The following is a 6,549-nucleotide window of genomic DNA, read 5'->3' as shown; positions in this document are numbered from 1 at the left end:
AAGCTTATCAAATTTTAGCTTTTTTAGGTCATGTATTTTCCTTAAAAAAATATCTTATACCTTCCCATAAACTCACAAGCTCATTCCTCTTCCTCCCTCTCAACACGTCCCCACAATACTGAACTTCCAGTTTATCATTCCTTTCCACACTGATATACTATTACCACACATAATGTATCAATAAAACAATATTCAGGACTTCCCTGGTGGCGCAGTGGTTGAGAGTCCGCCTGCCGATGCAGGGGACACGGGTTCGTGCCCCGGTCCGGGAGGATCCCACATGCCGCGCAGTGGCTGGGCCCGTGAGCCATGGCCGCTGAGCCTGCGTGTCCGGAGCCTGTGCTCCGCAACGGGAGAGGCCACAACAGTGAGAGGCCCGCGTACCGCAAACAAAGCAAAACAAAACAAAAACCCGATATTCAGTATTGTTTTGGATCCTTCTGAAAAATATATACACATATTTATTTTATATATATATCTAATATATATATTATATATTTTATATATATTATATATATATATATATATATATAAAATTGGCTTATGCAATTGTAGAGGCTAGCTATGCAAGTTCCAAGTCTATAGGTCATGTAGGCCACCAATCACAAGGGAAGATCAGGAGCAAGCTAGAATCCCGTGGGCGGGGTCTGAAGCTTATCTAATGTCTATAGTTGGGAGTTTCTACCCTTCAGGGAAGCCTTAACTCTTTTAAAGGATTTCTGGCTAAATCAGAATGACCTAGGGTAATCTCCCTAATATGAAGTCAACTGCTTAGGGATTTTAATTATACCTGCAAAATCCCTTTACAGCAATGCTTAGATTAACATTTAATTGAGTAACTGGGAAGAGGTGTGTATATGCTACAACATGGCCATGGTATCCCTTCAGTCCTCTACGTCTCAAGTAAGAATGTCTCTTGTAGCTCACCTTATCTGGAAACATACTAAAACCTGAATTTTGGGGAAGGTAGATTAACTTAGCCAAGTGACACTCCACAAAGTTATCACACTCTTTCATGGTGAAAGAAGTCATAAAATTATGTCCTTGTGGGTAGGGGAATAGCTATTAATCAGGAAGGGGCAGGAGTGCTTTTGGAGTACTGGAAATATTTTATACTTTAATCTGGCTGGTGGTTATGCAGGTATATATGAATGTAACAATTTATCAAGCTGTACACTTAAGATTAGTAAACTTTAAGCCCTTCATTATACGCTTGTTATAACTCAGTTTAGAAAAAAAAATGAGAAAAAAAATAGTAGGCATAAGTTAGACAAAGGAATTGTGAGTGCCAGATTAAGAAGAAAAATATATCTCATGAAGTGAATATCTTTTAATGGCTTGGAAGTAAGAGAAGTTTCTCCCATGTTAAGGACTTCAGTATAATGAGCATATATTTGGGAGCAAGTGAAGGACAGAACACAGAGTAGGATGTGTTTCCTGGGTACATGAGAAGAGCTCAGAATTTGAAAAGGCCTTGTGACCTATGTTAAAGTATTTGGACTTCCTTCTAAGGATAATAGGAGGATATCACAAATTTTAACTAGGGTAATCACATCATCAGATGGATTTTTATAAACTCACTGGCTACTGTGTGGAAAATTGATTGGTAAGGGGCAAAAGGGAGGGAGACATCAGGCTTCACAAATCAGTAACACTGTGGCATTCAGATGTCACTTAATTTGTCAGTGTCTGTTTCCTCATCTATAAAAATATGTTATCAAGTCTGTTTACTTATGTCAGAGGATTGTTCCAAGGATTGTTTACAGACTGTATTTTATAAGAATTTACTAAATGAAAGAATAAATGAATTTGCCCAAGAGATGCCCAAATTGTCAGTAAAGTTATAATGTACCACTGGCTGTATCACCCTGTGTCAGAAGCTGCCTGTTTCCTTCGATATTTTTCTCTCCTTCTCCCCCAAATGATAACATATTTAGCCAGGCATATGTATGACTAAAAATTTTTTAAAAAGCAAAGGAAAAAAAAAAGATTATATCATCCAAGCATCCTAAAGCTAGGTGTCTCCATGTGACTAAGTTTTGTCCAGATGGGACGCAAGTATATGTGATTTGTAGCAGTTTCCAGGAACTTCCTTAAGAGATACCTAGAGCAAACCACTCACATTCTCTTTTTTATCTCTTCTTCGATCTTGTGTTCCGGACTGTACATGCTGCCTTGAATAATGAAGACAAAGACACACTGTAGAGATGACAGAGAGGAGAGCTGGAAGTATTTTGAGTCTCTAAACTACTTCTCCACTGCTGAACTATAAAGTTTCTGACATTTATACCGGTGAGAAATAAATTTCTTATTTAAGCTCCTTTTATTCTGTGTTTTTTAGTTACTAGCTGCTTAACGTAAGGTTAAGAAATAAAGAATTTCGTACTAGCAATGATATACTTAGATTAGTGAAATCTGAACTTTTTTCAATGGCATAATGGAATCATTCATGTGACAGCAACTCAGATATTTCAAGTTTGAAAAGCTACCTCATTCTTTCTTGGCAATGCATTTTGTGGACATTGTCTCCTGAATTTTCTTAGAAGGCTGTGAGTTGACAAAACTATAGTGTTAGGGGAGCAAAGAGGAATTTTTAAATTTGTTGTGTTTTGACTGCTTTTGTCACTTTCCATAAATTCTTTAAAAGTGAGGTAAACATGAGTATGCAAATAGAATCATTTATTTGATGAAAGAGTCTGTTGTATATGTGGGAAGGAAAGTATGGACATTTATTTAGCTATCCAAAATGCTGGACTGTGCAGACTGTCTGACAAAAAGAATGTAAAAAGGTATGTCCCACAGAAGCTTCTAGGAACTTCTCTTAAGAGACAGCAAACACAAGACATTTGCCTTTATCATGGTTCCCTTTCTCCATTTTGCTACCTGGAATGTAAATGGAGGTGCTACTGGACTATGAAGAAAATGAGCACCCCCTAAAATAGGGGAATGGTGATCTGGAAGAAATATGGATTTTGAAGACCTCTTAGGACAAAACTGCCATTTGCTCTGGACTGCAAATTTTCACTCTTTTATGTGAGAAAGAAATGAACTTAAAAAAAAAAAAATAGGCAAGCTGTAGCTGTAGTTATTTTGGACTTTTCTATAGTTTTAGCCAAACCTAATGACCAAGATGGCCTGAATGTTCTCCCAGCTTGTCTAAACTTTGGACACGTTCCTTCCTGTCTATAGGCCCCTGATCTCTCTATTCTTACAGCATTTCCCCCTTTGAAATGTAAATCTTCTTACAGGCTTTTACCGGTTTTACAACTAAGGATGTCTTTTTCAAGAATCTGATAGCCATCCTTTGAAATATAATCAAGACAGATCATACCCCTATCTCTAGTTTCTGTGAGAGGTAGGAGCTTAACTTTGATAAGCATCAATTAGCAGACACAGATTACTTAATCACACTGACCAACCTCTTCCTAATGTCCTTCGATACTTTCCAGTAGCTCATCCCAGTGCTTAAAAACTCTCCTGGAGTCATGGGGAGAAGGCGGAAGATGGCGGAAGAGTAAGACGCGGAGATCACCTTCCTCCCCACAGATACACCAGAAATACATCTACACGTGGAACAACTCCTACAGAACACCTACTGAAGGCTGGCAGAAGACCTCAGACCTCCCAAAAGGCAAGAAACTCCCCACATACCTGGGTAGGGCAAAAGAAAAAACAGAGACAAAAGAATAGGGACGGCACCTGCACCAGTGGGAGGGAGCTGTGAAGGAGGAAAAGTTTCCACATTCTAGGAAGCCCCTTCGCGGGCGGAGACTGCGGGAGGTGGAGGGGGGAGCTTCGAAGCTGCGGAGGAGAGCACAGCAACGGGTGCGGAGGGCAAAGCGGGGAGATTCCCGCACAGAGGATCGGTGCCGACCGGCACTCACCAGCCCGAGAGGCTTGTCTGCTCACCCGCCTGGGCGGGCGGGGCTGCGAGCTGAGGCCGGAGCGCAGGGAGAGGACTGGGGTTGGCGGCTTGAACATAGCCTGAAGGGGTTAGTGTACCACAGCTAGCCGGGAGGGAGTCCGGGGAAAAGCCTGCACCTGCAGAAGAGGCAGGAGACTTTTCCCTCCCTCTTTGTTTCCTGGGGCGTGAGGAGAGGGGTTTAAGAACGCTGCTTAAAGGAACTCCAGAGATGGGCGCGAGCCGCGGGTAAAAGCGCGAACCCCAGAGACGGGCGCGAGCCGCGGCTGAAAGCGCGGACCCCAGAGACGGGCGCGAGCCGCGGCTGAAAGCGCGGAATCCAGAGACGGGCGCGAGCCGCGGCTGAAAGCGCGGAATCCAGAGACGGGCGCAAGCCGCGGCTAAAAGCGCGGACCCCAGAGGCGGGCGGGAGACGTTAAGGCTGCTGCTGCCGCCACCGAGGGGCCTGTGTGCGAGCACAGGTCACTCTCCACACCCCTCTTCCGCGGAGCCTGTGCAGCCCGCCACTGCCGGGTTCCCGGGATCCAGGGACAACTTCCCCGGGAGAGCGCACAGCGCGCCTCAGGCTGGTGCAAAGTCACGCCGGCCTTTGCCACCGCAGGCCCGCCCCGCACTCTGTGCCCCTCCGTCCCCGCCGGCCTGAGTGCGCCAGAGCCCCCAATCAGCGGCTCTTTTAACACCATCCTGTCTGAGCAAAAAACAGACGCCCTCCAGCGATCTACACGCAGTGGCAGGGCCAAACCCAAAGCTTAGCCCTGGGAGCTGTGAGAACAAAGAAGAGAAAGGGAAATCTCTCCCAGCAGCCTCAGAAGCAGCGGATTAAAGCTCCACAATCAACTTGATGTACCCTGCATCTGTGGAATACCTGAATAGACAACCAATCATCCCAAATTAAGGAAGTGGACTTTAGGAGCAAGATCTATGATTTTTTCCCCTTTCCTCTTTTTGTGAATGTGTATGTGTATGCTTCTGTGTGAGATCTTGTCTGTATAGTCTTGCTTCCACCATTTGTCCTAGGGTTCTATCCGTCCATGTTTTTTTTTTTAATTTTTTTTCTTAATAATTAATTTTAATAACCTTATTATACTTTACCTTTGTTCTTTCTTTCTTTCTTTCCGTCCTTCCTTCCCTCCTTTAGACAACGAATCATCCCAAATTGAGGAGGTGGTCTCTGACAGCAAGATTTAGGATTTTTCCCCATTTACCTCTTTTAGTGAGGGTGTATGTGTATGCTTCTGTGTAAGATTTTGTCTGTATAGCTTTGCTTCCAACATTTGTCCTAAGGTTCTTTCCGTCCCTTTTTTTTTTTTCTAAATAAGAAGTTTTTAATTCAATAACTTTATTATACTTTATTTTATTTTTACTGTATCTTCTTTCTTTCTGTCTCTTTTCCTTCTTTCCCTCCTTCCTTCCTTCCTTCCTCCCTCCCTCCCTCCCTCCTTTCTTTCCTTCTTGCCTTCTTTCCTTCTTTGCTTCTTTCTTTCTTTCTTCCTTCCTTCCTACCCTCCTTTCCTTCTTTCTTTCCTCATACTTCTACTAATTCCCTCTACTTTTTCTCCTTTTTATCCTGAGCCTGTGGATGAAAAGCTTTTGGTGCTCCAGCCAGGAAGCAGGGCTCTGCCTCTGAGGTAGGACAGCCAACTTCAGGACACTGATCAACAAGAGACCTCCCAGCTCCACATAATATCAAACGGCGAAAACCTCCCAGAGACCTCCATCTTAACACCAGCACCCAGCTTCACTCAACGACCAGCAAGCCACAGTGCTGGAAAACCTATGCCAAACAACTAGCAAAACAGGAACACAACCCCACCCATTAGCAGAGAGGCTGCCTAAAATCATAATAAGGCCACAGACACCCCCAAACACACCACCAGACGTGAACCTGCCCACTAGAGAGACAAGATCCAGCCTCATCCACCACAACACAGGCACTAGCCCCCTCCACCAGGAAGCCTACACAACCCACTGAACCAACCTTAGCCACTGGAGACAGACATCAAAAACAGCAGGAACTACAAACCTGCAGCCTGCAAAAAGGAGACCCCAAACACAGTAAGATAAGCAAAATGAGAAGACAGAAAAACACACAGCAGATAAAGGAGCAAGATAAAAATGCACCAGACCTAACAAATGAAGAGGAAATAGGCAGTCTACCTGAAAGAGAATTCAGAATAATGATAGTAAGGTTGATCCGAAATCTTGGAGATAGAATGGACAATAGATTGGACAAAATGCAAGAATCAGTTAACAAGGACCTAGAAGAACTAAAGATGAAACAAGCAACGATGAACAACACAATAAATGAAATTAAAAGTACTCTAGATGGGATCAATAGCAGAATAACTGAGGCAGAAGAACGGATAAGTGACCTGGAAGATAAAATAGTGGAAATAACTACTGCAGAGCAGAATAAAGAAAAAAGAATGAAAAGAACTGAGGACAGTCTCAGAGACCTCTGGGACAACATTAAACGCACCAACATTCGAATTATAGGGGTTCCAGAAGAAGAAGAGAAAAAGAAAGGGACTGAGAAAATATTTGAAGAGATTATAGTTGAAAACTTCCCTAATATGGGAAAGGAAATAGTTAATCAAGTCCAGGAAGCACAGAGAGTCCCATACAAG

This window comes from Lagenorhynchus albirostris, chromosome 11 (assembly GCF_949774975.1).
Source record: "Lagenorhynchus albirostris chromosome 11, mLagAlb1.1, whole genome shotgun sequence".
Taxonomy (NCBI): domain Eukaryota; kingdom Metazoa; phylum Chordata; class Mammalia; order Artiodactyla; family Delphinidae; genus Lagenorhynchus; species Lagenorhynchus albirostris.
Note: the sequence above shows the minus strand (reverse complement) of the source record.